The following is a 17,564-nucleotide window of genomic DNA, read 5'->3' as shown; positions in this document are numbered from 1 at the left end:
GTAAAATCTTTCATGAAAGCCCATATGACTTGATATATCTTCTAATTTCACATCACCAGTGCAATTTTCTAAATCAATTATATTCAGTCCTAAGGACTTGCGCAAGAATATTGAAATATTTTGCACAAATTGGCAATACAGATATTTAGTCAAGTCTCAACTTGTTTTATTCAGAGTATTGTACATAATGTAAATTTCATGCCCAGATATCATAATAATCCTATACAGCAACTTCTGTTCACATGTTTAGATGTTTATATGTTTGTATTTCACTGGATCTCGAAAACGGCTCTAACGATTCTCACGAAATTCAGAAGATAGTAGGTTTATAATATAAAGATTCGATTGCACTAGGTCTCATCCCTGGGAAAACTCGCTGAAGGACATTAAAAGGATAATTATTATTCATCCTTGGAAAATAGCTGATAATAGTTATTTCGTCGTCTGTTGGTGATGGAAGTTAGTGAGTGAGCGAGTTCATGTGTGTGGGACTGTGTCAAAACTATGACTCAGCTGTTGAACTTTTGTAATCATTCAATCAGGTACTTAGTGCCGGTTGCAAAAAAGCCGGGCTATCAGTAGATCCATCTTTTTGAAATGGTCTTCTCTGATTTGGTTCACATGAAGTTAATCAGGATTAAAATTTAACCGGCTTTTGTGCAACTAGGCCTTTGTGAGGGAAATTTTTGCATTCCTCTGGGAATTAATCTCAATTTACTGTGATTAGATAGAACATTTCTGTATGAATGTTATTTTAATTTCTTCTTTCGTAATAAATTGTTATGCTTTTGTACTCCAGAGCGAAGCTCGGTCCCCGATATTTATAGTACACTACTGATAACCAAACTTGTTTGCAACCTTTTGTATTTCATCTTGCCATGTGTTAAGGCAAACGCACGGAGCAGCAGACAGTCATAGAAAAAAGCAAACGCCTGTGTGCAGACTCAAGGCCGGGACATATATAACCGCACCGAGCCCGCGCCGACGTACGGCCGAGCTAAGCCCACGACACGGTAATGGCGGTGGGAGAGCACACATATCCGAGCGACAGCAGTGTCTCAGTTCTGTAGTGCTACTGCGGTCTGATTTCTGAATGTGTTAAACTAATGTTGATAATATAACACTGTTAAAATCTTGTTACATCTGAATTGAATTTATAATTTCAATTTTTAACTAATTACCTGTTGACACAGAAAATGAGAATCATAGTGCTGGTATATATTTCAGTGCCTAACAATACCATCAGTCATGTTTCGAAAATACTATATATCTGCAATAAAATTGTTACCTTCTGCATCTACTAGTAATTAGTTTTAAATTTAAAATTCAAGACACAGTCACGGGTGCCTTATTTAATACCTTTTGTTGTTTATTTAATTATTTATTATATTATGTCTATTATACCTTTGGCTCAACGTATTTGGTTCTACTTTTACTTCAACTTATTTCTCCGTTCAACCATATTTCTCATCACTTTGATCGTACAAAACTGAATAATTCTGTGTCTCTTCAATAAGTTTTTTACTCTCTATATTAAGGCTGTTCGGTAAACCTTTTTATTTTTATTTAAATTGAATAATCTTTTTCAATATAATTGTTAAGATCATTATAAGAGTGAGAAAAAGTGGCAACTGAAATTTTTGAGTGGTCTAATGAGCGAGTTATGGGTTGTTGAAGTGCTAAACTCTGTTTTCTCTCCAGATCATAAACGGTTTTGAATTTTCCATTGGAGTTTTTTTATACATTCAGTATATCATTGGCTTTGTTCTAATATGCGTTTTTTCGCGATTAATGCCAAAATAAACAAGTTATCGAATTTGCAAAAAATGTTACTTTTTTATTTATGAACGAAATGGGGAATAAAATGTTTTAGTTTGGAAAGAATAATTTTTTAAAATTTCAAGAGAAGTTCTAATAATATAGTCGAAACCGTTTATGATCTGGAAAGAAAACGGAATCTGGAAAGTTAGCACTTCGACAACCCATAATTCGCTTATTAGACCACTCAAAAATTTCAGTTGCCACTTTTTCTCACTCTTATAATGATCTTAACAATTATATTGAAAAAGATTATCCAATTTGAATAATAAAAAGTGTACCGAAGAGCCTTAAACGAGGCCGCACCTTCACCGTCAAAAAGTAATCTGAACTAGTCGGTGACGGCGCGGGCAACAAACACGGCGACGGTGCTGGCGTGGTGCGGTAGTATGTGTCCCTGTAAAAAGTAACTGACCTGTAACTTGACCTGTAAAAAGGTTTGAAAAATTTGAAACTGATTGATCAATTCTTTCTAAAGTTATTGCAGAGCATACAAACAGACGGACGACTTTGGCCCTCAGTAAGTCAAAAGTGAGAACTCGCTAACGCTCGTTCAATAAAAACCAACAATAATAATTTAACATTATATTTATTTTTAATGTATTATTATCAATTATACATGAGCAAAAAACATTACGGTACATCAACATTAATACCAGTAGGCCTATCACATAAATTTATACAGAACATGGATATTAATGAGTCATACACAGTCGATAAGAACTTCTATTGCTTATTAAGGATATTGGGGTGGCTTATTGGAGTAGGTGATAACGCGCTTAAAGGCAGAGGTGACGAACGATGCAGTCTGTGGTGCTTTGATCAATCGAGAAACTGTAACAGAAAAAAATAAGTGGAAACAACAGAAAGATAATTATGTAAGAAAGAAATAATCTATATATATATATATATATATATATATATATATATATATATATTATATATATATATATATAATGACTATGTGTTAATTTGTTACTTTGTTTGTTCCCTATAGACTTAAAAACTACTTGACAGAACGGCATGAAACTTTAGGAATATGTTGTGTGAATATTGGGGATGGTTTCTGAATAGAAATTTTGATAGGGGGACTAATAACAATTATTTATTAATCCATTCTACAGACCTATGTTTCCAAAATTGTCGGCCCAGCGGCTACCGATGAACGGGAAGATGATCATGATTGAAGATAATGTTGTGATAATATGATTTAGCATCTAAAGTTAACAGCTGTAATAGACTTATAAATTGTATACTGGTATTAATACGGTGGTTTGGAGTTGAAGTTTAGTTGATTGGTACCAGCTGAAGATAATGGTTCCTTAGAAGACCTATACAAATAATTATAACTCCCCTATCATTGAGAAACTGGAAAATGTTGGAAAAAATGATTCACCTCATGAAAGAGAGTTGTTCATATTGCATTCATTAATTACTGAAGAATGGCAGAATAATTTACAATTTTTTGAATTTAGCTCAGCTTATATTCATCCTAAAATGGAAGATGGAAATAATATGGAATTCTGTGTGATTCATCGTATATCGCGTATTTTCTGGACCATCTACTGACAATCAACAACTATGAACGCATTAAATTCATCTTTGGAACACTGATTTACCTATCTATTTTATTTAATCCAACACTTTAATGATAGATATTACTACTAATTGATTGAAAAAGATTATCCAATTTGAATAATAAAAAGTGTACCGAAGAGCCTTAAACGAGGCCGCACCTTCACCGTCAAAAAGTAATCTGAACTAGTCGGTGACGGCGCGGGCAACAAACACGGTGACGGTGCTGGCGCGGTGCGGTAGTATGTGTCCCTGTAAAAAGTAACTGACCTGTAACTTGACCTGTAAAAAGGTTTGAAAAATTTGAAACTGATTGATCAATTCTTTCTAAAGTTATTGCAGAGCATACAAACAGACGGACGACTTTGGCCCTCAGTAAGTCAAAAGTGAGAACTCGCTAACGCTCGTTCAATAAAAACCAACAATAATAATTTAACATTATATTTATTTTTAATGTATTATTATCAATTATACATGAGCAAAAAACATTACGGTACATCAACATTAATACCAGTAGGCCTATCACATAAATTTATACAGAACATGGATATTAATGAGTCATACACAGTCGATAAGAACTTCTATTGCTTATTAAGGATATTGGGGTGGCTTATTGGAGTAGGTGATAACGCGCTTAAAGGCAGAGGTGACGAACGATGCAGTCTGTGGTGCTTTGATCAATCGAGAAACTGTAACAGAAAAAAATAAGTGGAAACAACAGAAAGATAATTATGTAAGAAAGAAATAATCTATATATATATATATATATTATATATATATATATAATATATATATATATATAATATATATATATATATATAATATATATATATATAATGACTATGTGTTAATTTGTTTGTTCCCTATAGACTTAAAAACTACTTGACAGAACGGCATGAAACTTTAGGAATATGTTGTGTGAATATTGGGGATGGTTTCTGAATAGAAATTTTGATAGGGGGACTAATAACAATTATTTATTAATCCATTCTACAGACCTATGTTTCCAAAATTGTCGGCCCAGCGGCTACCGATGAACGGGAAGATGATCATGATTGAAGATAATGTTGTGATAATATGATTTAGCATCTAAAGTTAACAGCTGTAATAGACTTATAAATTGTATACTGGTATTAATACGGTGGTTTGGAGTTGAAGTTTAGTTGATTGGTACCAGCTGAAGATAATGGTTCCTTAGAAGACCTATACAAATAATTATAACTCCCCTATCATTGAGAAACTGGAAAATGTTGGAAAAAATGATTCACCTCATGAAAGAGAGTTGTTCATATTGCATTCATTAATTACTGAAGAATGACAGAATAATTTACAATTTTTTGAATTTAGCTCAGCTTATATTCATCCTAAAATGGAAGATGGAAATAATATGGAATTCTGTGTGATTCATCGTATATCGCGTATTTTCTGGACCATCTACTGACAATCAACAACTATGAACGCATTAAATTCATCTTTGGAACACTGATTTACCTATCTATTTTATTTAATCCAACACTTTAATGATAGATATTACTACTAATTGATTGAGAAGGAATATGTTTTCGGAATAATAAATGCTGCATGACTAAGCACATAGGAAGTCCGTATTGAGATATAAATGAAAATATTGATTGTCAGATAAATTTAATGATTCAAAAAATAAAGTTAAGTGTGACATGCCTGATACCAATTACCTAGTGGAATATTTAACGCTCAACTATAACAATAATCTTACTGAATTAATTTTTCATGATGAGCTGTAAGAATTGAAATAGGCTTATAGGATGCAAGATTAGTATTAAAAATATAAATACGTGTTAGCTTGCTTGCATGATAATCTGTTGGCTAATTTAAGTTTTTTTTGTTTTGCTGTTCACTTGCTTTATTCATCAAAATATGACAAATTCAGAACGAAATAGTCTGACTGCAGACTTTAGTGTAATGGATGGTTTAATGTGGGTTGACGAATTCAAATTTCGAAAAAGCTACGTATCCCAGAAGGGACAAATCTCATATATGTACAAATAAGTTGTGTTCAATGACCATTATGACGGATGCTAGTGGACGAATTGTTTCCAGGAGTAGCGGTAAACACTCCCACCATCCTCCCAAAGAGAAAAATAGTAGAACTCCTGTTTTATTTATTTTTCATTTTATTTAAGGTTTAATGGCCTGTATCCGATTATACGGTAATGAATTTATACAGTGAAATATTTATTGGTAATGATCAGATATATAAAAATTTAGTTTATTCAATTTCCTGGATGGATAAAAAATATATTAATATTATGAGTAAGAGTAATTCAAACCTACAATTTATAAAGAGATAATTTACGATTCAATACAGTTTAATACAGCTAAGTTGGTTGATTATGGTTACTGATGAATGAATTCGCAACTAATAAGTTCAAATAGAGAGACAAGTACTAAATACTTTAGTAGACTTTAAGAGGTACAATACCGATTTTATTACTGATGTTATTAATGATGAGTTATTATTAGAAAGATTATTACGTATTAATTGAAAGAATAAATTAATAAAGTAAGTTATTAGGTTATGGACAAGATCTACGATGAAAAAAGATTTCTAAAGGCATAAACAAGAAACGGTTTATCTTATCTGCGCTCCTCGAAACACGACTGTCCGCTACCACTGCTCCGACTCGACTCCTGTCGGTGATAGTACTGTTGTAGTTTAAAGAAAGAAACCTGTGCCTTTGTTATTCTGAGTAGAACCGGGCGCAGTTAATTGTTACAAATAATTGAAAATTATAGTCTGATCGAGTGTTTACTTACATGATTAAAGCTATAATGGCTGTCACAAATATCAGCTTGATGTGAACAGCTCAGATTTATGAGCTAAGTGGCCGTTCTCCAGGTTTTCACTAAATCTCTCCCAAGTTCTTATCACGGAATATCAGAAGGTGCATTACCCCTCCAAAGATAGCTGCGCTTGTTCGTAATCATCTGAAACCATTTCTTCAATTATTTTGTGGATTCAATCTGTAATAATAAAAGTATGATTAATATTATAATCCCAGCATTCAATATTTTAAAATATATATATGATTATCCTATTATTTGCTGCCAGCAGTAGGAACATGCTCAAATGCAAATGATAGGCTGTCAATGTATGATTTTCTTCACATTTCACGATTCAAGTTTACATTTTTGAGCTAGAAAAACATCAATTTCTCTATATATCTCTTTTAGAATGCTCTTAAAAACACATTAAATATCAATATTAAACTTGCGAACATAAAATATTAAATTATTTTGATGTTGCATACAAAATATTTTATGAGTTGATAAGCATAATAGCTAGACATGTTAAAATTGTTATAGTTAATCTATCAAAGATAAAATTATGGTAGTTTTAGTCTTATCTAAGTGAAAATTGGTACAAAATTATAATAAATAAACGTAGGCTCAAGTAGACGAAGTACACCTAATATGAATGTGATGTTTTTGAACCTGCTTTGTGCTTAGGCAATAAGTTAGTTTATGCTAGTCGGTATTCATAAATATATTCAGTGGAGTCACTTGAGCAAGACGTCAACAGTTTAGTGGGAGTGGCAGGTGCATGTTTGATAAGAATGATAACTTAAGGTTGTGCATCACGCTTTTCAAAACTTTTTATGGTAACATTTTTCAAAGAAGGCTATTCCGATTTGGATACCATCGGTCTCACTAAATGAAGCACATCACAAGGGAAAACTCAATTCATAATTTTTACTTTTTGCGATATATAGTTTAAATCTTGGGTGAGATCCGATCCATTGCTGAATTGGGAGCAAATAAATTCATGAAACTTTGAGGATTCATTATTCAAGATAGTTGCTCATTGTAGACCACTATTTCAACCTTTGTGGCCTCATTTTGACTCTGCCTGCAATGTTTATCCTGGAATCAGCCTTAATGGTGGAATGGAAACCACAAATGTTCACAATAAATGAAGAAACTCATCACTATAAAAAGATCTACAAGCAAAATTGATCCATGTAGTGGAAGTGACTTCAACCTTGGCCAGGAATAGGCCTGAATTATTGAGCAAAAGAATATTGAACAAGGTTGCAGCTACTGTACGAAGCATAGAAAGAGGACAAGTTGAAGAAGACCCTGAAAAGTTAGCGGGTAGACAGACCCACATCATGACCACCACTCTGTCGACGAGGCTTATTCTGCACAGTGAGGCTTAGACGCTTCACACGCATTCGGTTCGGTTCGTTACCGAAAACGAATGAGGCTTTCATACATGTCAGGTTTTAATTCGTACGGTTCTAATTAGGTATTTTCTTCTCAAAAACAGCTGTGTTTGGATTTTCACAGGTCATGCTGGTATATTTAAATATAACAGCTGGTGTTAAATTGTAAGATGTTATTTCTTGAACAACAAAAATTTAGGGCCGGTTTCCGAGCTCGGGATTTAGCCAAGTTCTAGACTTTGACTGGCTTTAAACTCTGGAGTCAGATTCAAAATCAGATGTAGTCAATTGGTTTTCCGAGTCAGAGCGTTAACGTAGTCGAGGACTCAAATAGACCCTGGAGTTTAGACATCACGTTAGACCCTGGAGTTTATAATTTCGCTTTCTGAGTGAAGGGCTTATAAGTCCAGGACTTGAATTAGATTCTCGCCTCTTTCCAAGTCAAGGATTTATCAAAAATCGTCCAGGACTTAAAACAGCGTGATTTTAAACCCTCGACTGGGGTAGGGTTTAAATTCAAGTTCTAGACTTAGGGCCGGTTTCCGAGCTCGGGATCTATAAGTTCTGGACTTACAGAGTCTAGGACTAAAATAAGCTCTCGGGTCTAAATTGACTTTCTGAGTCACGATTTTATCTTCTAAACTCCGGAGTCTATCAAGTTCTCGACTTATTTGAGTCCAGGACTTTAACGCAGTAAACATGAGGGAAATTCACAATATTTTGCTGTTGTATTGTTGGCATTATAGCAAAACGGAAACAGCTGATTGCAGCGGGACAATTCAAATGAGCATGCTCTCCAAACTATTTTGTGAAAATACGTTTCGATTTCTTTGTAGGCCTATTCAAAGCAAAACCTTTGAAAGGTGAATGAATAAACATTTCATTTTACGTTATGCTATTATTGATCATTGATCCTAACCAGTGATTATGAATGAAAATTTAATTAGGCTACTGAGTTTGAAAACGTATTTGTTTTGAAAAAAAAACTGTATTCCATGACAATTATTTGGCTTTTTATCTTCTCCAAAACAATAACTGAATTGTGTTTGCTCAGTTAAGTCTAGAACTTGAATTTAAACCCTACCCCAGTCGAGGGTTTAAAATCACGCTGTTTTAAGTCCTGGACTTAAAAGCCCTTCACTCAGAAAGCGAAATTACAAACTCCAGGGTCTAACGTGATCTCTAAACTACACAGTCTATTTAAGTCCTCGACTACGTCAACGCTCTGACTCGGAAAGCCAATTTTCTGACTCCAGAGTTTAAAGCCAGTTAAAGTCTAGAACTTAGCTAAATCCCGAGCTCGGAAACCGACCCTAAAAGTTAATTAAAAATTGTGAATTATTTGAATAGTTTCTTTTTGATTATGTTAATTTTGGATGTTTAGAGAGATAATTTTTTTAAATTGAAAATTTGTTCCTTGTTTTGACACATGGTATTATATAAACTTCATCTCTTCTCTCCATTGATGAAATCATATAATATTCGTGGAAAAAAATTCTCCCTGAGTTTTAATTTATATCTTTCATATTTTTTTGGCAAACTATTCATTGAGAAAAAAATGTTCCTGTGAACTAACAGAATTGAATTGACCATATGATTTTGACTTGGGAAATTTTGAAACAGATAATCACGATATCAGGTTAAAATAAAAACAAAAAAGGCCAGCGTGTGTAGAAGACTTTGTTTTTTCCTGTTTCCCTAGCAACAAATTCGAATATGATAAAACCTATTCGTGTCGAGGGGGCGTTCGGTGCTATGCGGTTGCTATTCGGTACCGAATTCAAACCGAATCATCGCTTCACACTTATAGGAATTCGCCAAAAACGAAACGAACCGAACCGAACCGAAAGTGTGTGAAAGTAGCCTCTCGCTAGCAACGAATTGAAACCTGATGGAATTTATTAGAGTCAAGTGTCAAATAGGCGTTCGGTTCTATGCGGTTTCTATTCGGTACTGAATTCAAACCGTATTACCGTTTCACACTTATCGGGATTTGCCGAAAACGAAACGAACCGAATGAGTGTAAAACTAGCCTGACGACCACAATGCAGCAGCGTTTCCAGAGGGATGAAAACAAGTATAAAGTGATCAAGAAAGTATTGCCTGTCTCATTACATATTTGATTTCTCAGAATATCAATTCTAAGTAAATTAAATCGATTTTTTAAAATTACCATATTCAAGTTGTTTTTGATAGTATCCAAATCGAAACAGTACAAAAATGTCACCTGTAAAATGTTTTCCAAGTGGGTGGCGCACAATATTTATAAATAAGGTAAAACTTTGTGGCTTGGACACACACACAGCGATCTGCAGACAGGAATCAGAGAGGTCTTAGCAGGTTATAGACATGAATATCTAAAATATAGATGAAGGCCACTCTGACCGCTTCCCGCAGATTGTTCTCTGTGTGTCCCAGCCCATACTGATTTGGAGCAAAAGCAAAAATTCCATTTCATGGTGAATTGTTTACTTACTTGGTCAAAAATAATTATTGCAACAACCGTATCAGTTACTGAATCACATCTTGAACGTTCCATTAGGATGCAGTTGATCAGTTTGGCACTGTAAAATATAAATAATAAGTTCAAGTTAATTTATAAGGAAAACTTTTGTATAATATTAAATTTAACATTAGCATGAAAAAAGTTGGCGATCAAATGAAAACTACTCATTCAAAGAGGGTAAATAAATACAGCGATACTTAAGTACAGCTGATTATACGAGTCACACTGGCAAACAAGGAATCTTCCTTCTGCAGGTATTTTTGCCTCACCTACTGTACTCATGCATGTGAGCATAAATTTAATCTTAATTTATTAATACTATTATCATAAATAAGGATATCATTTTGTTATAATTTCTAATTAAATAGATTAACATTTCCTTAATTTTTATGTTTGTATCTTGTTTTTGGCAAATAAATTCATTCATTCAAGTAGGCTTATAGTTAGGTCAATGCTATAATGCCAGTAGAAAAGATAGGACAACTGCGTTGCCGATTTCCTGTATTGCCACTGGCTCCTATAATAGAGAATAGCTGATTCGGAATAACATATCTGATGTAACCCAATATTAAATGTGCATTCTATTTAATAATAATAATAAATAATATTTTATTCGTCAAGAAAATATATTATTCAATTAGTAATTCATAAATTTTCATGATTTAAATTAAATCTTTTTGTAAGGTCTAATTAATTAGGTATATTTTTACATTGTAAAAAAACAATCATGTGAAGCAACATGAGGATAGAGCAAAACTTATTTCAATTTCCAAAGCAATTTGATTTGTCTAATGATAGACAAGAATAGCAACACCAATGTTAATCAAATGCTGCCATTAGGTGGACCTCATAGTACCAGAGTTATTATATTTATATTGAGTTACCATAAAGCAAAAATACCATAGGAATATCAGCGGCTTGAGTTAACAGTGAAATTTACAACATAAGAGCCCTATACTAAACCATTAAATTAAACACCATGAGATGTTTTTTATGCTATTGTTTCTCTATGATGCTACAAATTACAGTAGTCTGAGTACCGTATATAAATTATCTTCAAACAACCAATCCAATCAGCTCTAGGGCTTCAGTGAGTCTGGTTGAATTTCATTCAGTTTATAATTTGGTTAATGGAAAACTTTTTATAAAATACTGAAAAACTTTATTTTATAAAACAATCCACATTTGGCTAAACCACTCTAAGCTTAATCTTGAATCATTTCTCTAAATGGATTTTCCAACAAGTAGCCTGACTGCAGTAGGCCTACATGTAAATCACTTATGTTAGCAAATCCTTTTTTATTATTATTATTATTATTATTATTATTATTATTATTATTATTATTATTATTATTATTATTATTATTATTATTATTATTATTATTATTATTATTATTATTATTATTATTATTATTATTATTATTATTATTATTATTATTATTATTATTATTATTATTATTATTATTATTATTATTATTATTATTATTATTATTATTATTATTATTATTATTATTATTATTATTATTATTATTATTATTATTATTATTATTATTATTATTATTATTATTATTATTATTATTATTATTATTATTATTATTATTATTATTATTATTATTATTATTATTATTATTATTATTATTATTATTATTATTATTATTATTATTATTATTATTATTATTATTATTATTATTATTATTATTATTATTATTATTATTATTATTATTATTATTATTATTATTATTATTATTATTATTATTATTATTATTATTATTATTATTATTATTATTATTATTATTATTATTATTATTATTATTATTATTATTATTATTATTATTATTATTATTATTATTATTATTATTATTATTATTATTATTATTATTATTATTATTATTATTATTATTATTATTATTATTATTATTATTATTATTATTATTATTATTATTATTATTATTATTATTATTATTATTATTATTATTATTATTATTATTATTATTATTATTATTATTATTATTATTATTATTATTATTATTATTATTATTATTATTATTATTATTATTATTATTATTATTATTATTATTATTATTATTATTATTATTATTATTATTATTATTATTATTATTATTATTATTATTATTATTATTATTATTATTATTATTATTATTATTATTATTATTATTATTATTATTATTATTATTATTATTATTATTATTATTATTATTATTATTATTATTATTATTATTATTATTATTATTATTATTATTATTATTATTATTATTATTATGCATAACATAACCTATAAACTTAATGCTATTATATTGAAGACATATTAAATTTTCTAAAAAATAATAGATATGTACGTATTATTATTTTATTATAAAATATTATATTATCTGGAAAATATTAAATTACTTCTACTTATTTTTTGGTACAATCGCAAATCATATGAATAGTCTATAATTCAAAAAAAACTGAAATCAATAATACGACTCCTAAACAAACTTCTTTCCAAAAGAAATGCTTTTCATAAACGCTCCTGTTTGCAAAAGATTTGAATATCCCGCCAATACTACCATGGTGCAGTGTAATCAGCTGACTGAAGGGTAGACAAATCAGATGTTCAGATCAGCTGTTTAATTTTATCTGCAGTCTGCACTGACGTCAACTTTCCTGCTTGCCTCTTGCTTTGGAAGTTGGGTTCGGAATACCTATAAATGTATTTCTCCACGATGTCAGTTATTCGTTTAACTAGAGTGTTTAGAAATCTAAAAAGTTTGAATAGTTGTGGAGTATGTGTAGTTAATAGAATGAAAACTACTTCAGCTACTGGTGCTATTCTTTCAGAACCAAAACGTACCCCTTTTGGGCTAGTGGGGGTTGTTTGTGCAGTAGTGCCAGGTTTATTGATTGGGGCTGCTATAAGTAAAAACATTGCCAATTTTTTGGAAGAAAACGATCTTTTCGTTCCTTCAGATGACGACGATGATGACGATTGAATTATAGTACCGCAAATCATAACCCAAATATTGCAAATGTTACCAAGTTTTTACCTTTCAATCCTCTTTTATTACAGTTTTATAGTAGCCTAAAAAGTTTTCAAAATTCATTCAATAGTTTAATAATTGAAATAATTATTGGTGCTCTGTGGAAATAATCTCATTTGTTGACTGCAGTGAAGAGGAAAAAACTTGTAAGTACGATATAGAATTCTATCTATTGTAAACTTTTAAATACTAGCTGTAGAATCAATTGTTTTCAAAAATAAAACAATCAATCAATGGCTTTACTTTAAAACGCACAAGATTCTAAAATATCAATATTATGGAGAAAAGTTGAAATGTTGATTTATCGTACCCAGTTCTATCGCACAGTTGCAATGGCTCTACAGCCTTTTTTCACGAAAAATTTGATGAAGCTGTTTCCATATTACTTAGAGTTAAATCAACTTGCATCGTTAAGTTTTTAGACAACATTCCGGTTTGCACACAGTGACAATAGTTGAGTCCACTAGTAGCCACAAAAGCACATATTCTACACAGGGACAAAAGTGACGTCTTTTATAGTCAACCACACAAAAGTATACTATTCCAATAAAAGTTTATCAACGTTGTCTACAGCTCATAATAAATGAGAATAATTTATAATATTCCTGAGGGATTGGCAACGTCTATTGGTGAGGTGGGAGGGGTAAGTAGGTACTTAACTGTTCAAATTTTCATCTGACTATTTTCGTTCGGTTGGCTATAGTAGCCGCCATTAGTGACCAAACGCTATCACATGAATAGGCTACATTATATCCTCCAAATCCTTTTTTACATGAAGTTGTACACTAGAACTAATGGTCAGGTCTAGTTTACACCACAAACTCTATCAGTGTAGTACTAAGTACCTAAGCCAGTGCACAAACCTAGGTTTTGCTGGCATTGTTGGATTGAAAACGAGTTAGTTTTAGTTTAAGATTCTATGTGTTGATTGGAATCTTGTTAACTATTTATTGCTTATCTATTGTCCCTGTAAAACACTTATTGACATAGGCTACTTTTAAATTAATAAAACAAAATAAATCTTATAGCACCCTTTATTTTTAAAAGACTTTAAAATAGTTGAACAAAATAACTATTATAACCTGAAGATGGTGTAAACCGAAACTAGTTGTTCAACTATTTTAAAGTTTTTTAAAAATAAAGGGTGCTATAAGATTTATTTTGTTTTATCTATTGTCCCTGTGTATAGAATGCTTTAGGCGCTAGCAGCATCTGAATCCCTTCTCACAGGAACAATAGACGAAATTTTAGTTGCCGCTACTAGTGATCAGATAAAGTGGATGCCACTATTGTCTCTGTGTGCTGGAGGTTTTAGAATCATTCAACGACAGATTTGAGCAAGACTCGTAGTTACAACAGAAAATAGAAGATATACAGCATGAACAGACAATTCAAAATAAATAGGTAATTGACTGCTTGATGTGAAGGTATTAAACATGTTCAACTCACACAGGTCGAGAAAAGACTCGACTCCAGTCGAGACTATGTGTTTCCAAATGGTAACACTCAGACCAGTCGATTCTAGTCTCCGGGACGTCACCATTTGAAAACACATGCTGCGTCGAGAAGAGACTAGAGTCGCGTAAGTGTGAGTTGAGCCTTACTGGAATTTAAAAGTACCTGAGACAGGCCCGTAAATTTTTATCACCATGTGTGGTGACCTGTTTCAAATTGTGGACTCTGTCCAGGCGCCTTCAAGCCTTGCATAAACATGTTAAGTTTGATGAATAACAAAACAAATTTTCTCTATAAAGATCTACCAACTTGAAATAGCTTTTCATGTTGAAAAGTCAGTAGAAATGATAGGACGGCATTGCTGCTACTTCTCCTTTTCTACCGCCCTCTATAGTATATTCCTTTTCCTTCGCCTTCTATAGTAGATAGTTGTGATTCAATTTGTATAATTAAATATATTTGAAATTGGATTGATCACTATTAACAATAGCCAACGATTAATAATATCAGCTCAGATTCGGCTGGATAATTGAATCACAGCTATCTTACTGTAAAAGGTGTTTGGAGAAGGAATGTGGCAAAAATGCCTTCCTATCTTTTGCACTGACTTTATAATGTGAATCGCACTTCAAAAAGTTTGGATCGAGTTTGTCCAGGGTTCGTCTGATTGCCCCGGGTCCAACTGTTCGACACTCAACAGAATATTCAATATTTGTATAAAATATTGCATTTTTATGTGTTTCACTTGTATTATGTTTTAAGAGAGCAATTATGGGATATTATCCTTGTGATCTCATATGTATTTCAAATAAATGAATATTTATAAGTTTATTGTAACTACTGAAGAAAGAACAACATTCTCCTTCTTACTTCTTTTTTCTGTGGTGTAACTTTTGGTGAAGCCCTTAAGATTAGTTTAATTCTGCCTTTTCCATCAATTTTAGGTGAAGATGTTATTCCTACTGTTTATTGGTGGATTCCTAAATACCATCATTATTCATGATGATGATGAAAATTACAGAAGTTTATTTCTCAGTCCTCTCAATTATATTATTTTCAAAAAATGCATTTTCTGTTCATCCGAACACTAATGAATGGAAGGAAAATCTCATTTTAGTAAAGGAACATATTTGCTAGAATGTAGGCCTCTTGTGTAAGATTCTCTTAACTCAATTTAATTTTTTTCAGATCTGAGAGGCTTGTGTACAAGGAAATTGTTCTTGAAAGGAAAACTGTACAAAATAAAGAAGCTGGTCTAAAAAACGAAAATCGACTCCAAACAGAGGTATACTATGCACAACGTTTTGTTGGGTCACTGGTTTTTTTTGGGACTGTTTCTGAAAACTTAAATTTATTACCGGTATAGATTTTAGCTTTAATCTTTTTATGTATATTATACTAGTTTTAATCTTGTATGATACACATAATTCATACCTTGCCTCTGTACTTATCAATATATTATTGAAATTTTATGTGTTGACTTTTTTTTACCACTCCCCAGTCCAACCATACTCCAGTTAGGACAGATATTTCTTGTTTGTTAACAAGTTTTTATTGTTGGATCTGGGGACATTGTTTTGTTACAATAATTTTCTCTCAACTTACATAGACTATCACAATAAATATTTTTAGAAACCGAAATCTAAAATAGTACTTCTTCTCAGATAACACTGCAATAGAACAGAGATAAAAATTTTATTCAAATATCATTTATTAATCTTGTGTCTTCGTTTGAGATTGTAAGTGATATTCACTTTGAACGGTCAGCATTCCTTATGAATAACACCAGTTATTATAAATGATACCAGTTTAAAGCGAATCTTACTACAGGCTCGTTGCTTGGAGATCTTTATTCATTTATACGAGATGTGTAATCTTTTACTTAAAAGCTGCTTTTACACCAAAGTTATTAACAAAATGTTAATAACTTCAATCTTTATGTATTCTATAAGATTGAACGGAACTTGACAAACACATATATGTTCATCATGTGTACAATAAGTTATGTTCAATCTAATAGAATCCATAAGGATGAAGTTATTAACATTTACTCTGTTGCATATCCATGCTCTTTCACTATTAAAATTAAACTTGAATTTCAAAAAACACTAATGGAGTGAAAATGCACTTACTATAGGTAGTGACGATCGTTTCGACCTGTTGTTGGTCATCATCAGACTGTAGGAATTTACTCTCATTTACAAGAGTATATTATAACATTTAGTTAATTAATTTTGGTGTAAACGCAGCTTTATTCTGTGAATCTCGGCAACTATTCTAATCAAATAATTGATCAATTTATTTGATCAATGAATTGTATATTAACTACTTCTCGGTATCATATTATATTAAATCAATATTATAAATAATCAATTAACTTTCTATTGATTAATCAGATACTGTCCGTACGGTGAAGTAGTTTGCTATACAAATTTATAGATCAAAAACAAACTTGACAAGAGCAAACCATATAAATTTATCGATTTTAGGTAATCTATGAGTATCCATATTCCGTAAGCTGCGTTTACACCAAAGTTATTAACAAAACTAGCTGGCCCGGCGAACTTCGTACCGCCAAATAGTTAATGCATCTCATGTCAAACTTTAGCTGGATGCACACCTGAGGAGGCGCGATGCGGCATTTTGTATCCAGGTGCTTCTTGCTTATTGATTTGAATGGAAGAACTCATACACACTGAATCGTACATTGCGTGGAACGGTGTGATAAGGCAATCTCCATAAAGGTGCGTACAGATTTACGCGCCGCGAACATGAGCAATTCACTTTTAATCAGCTGATGCCAAGCTTTCTATATCTGTATCTTAATCTTACCGTTTCTGTAAAAATACAGATATAGTCAGCTGATTAAAAGTGGATTGCTCATGTTCGCGGCGCGTATATCTGTACGCACCTCAAGATCAACACTTTGTATCACCAAGCCGCGTCACCTCAGGTGTGCTTAGC

At 31.5% G+C, this 17,564-nt stretch overlaps 1 long non-coding RNA gene across 1 annotated transcript; it reads left to right on the top strand.

The window, feature by feature from the left end:
• Positions 1 to 12,686: 12,686 nt before the first annotated feature.
• LOC120348892 lies at positions 12,687 to 16,072 on the top strand. Its single transcript, XR_005572313.1, has 2 exons — positions 12,687 to 13,291; positions 15,789 to 16,072. It is a non-coding gene; the product is annotated as an uncharacterized LOC120348892 (long non-coding RNA).
• Positions 16,073 to 17,564: the final 1,492 nt, after the last annotated feature.

This window comes from Nilaparvata lugens, chromosome 10 (genome assembly GCF_014356525.2).
Source record: "Nilaparvata lugens isolate BPH chromosome 10, ASM1435652v1, whole genome shotgun sequence".
NCBI lineage: Eukaryota > Metazoa > Arthropoda > Insecta > Hemiptera > Delphacidae > Nilaparvata > Nilaparvata lugens.
This window is presented reverse-complemented; position numbering and strand designations above follow the sequence as displayed.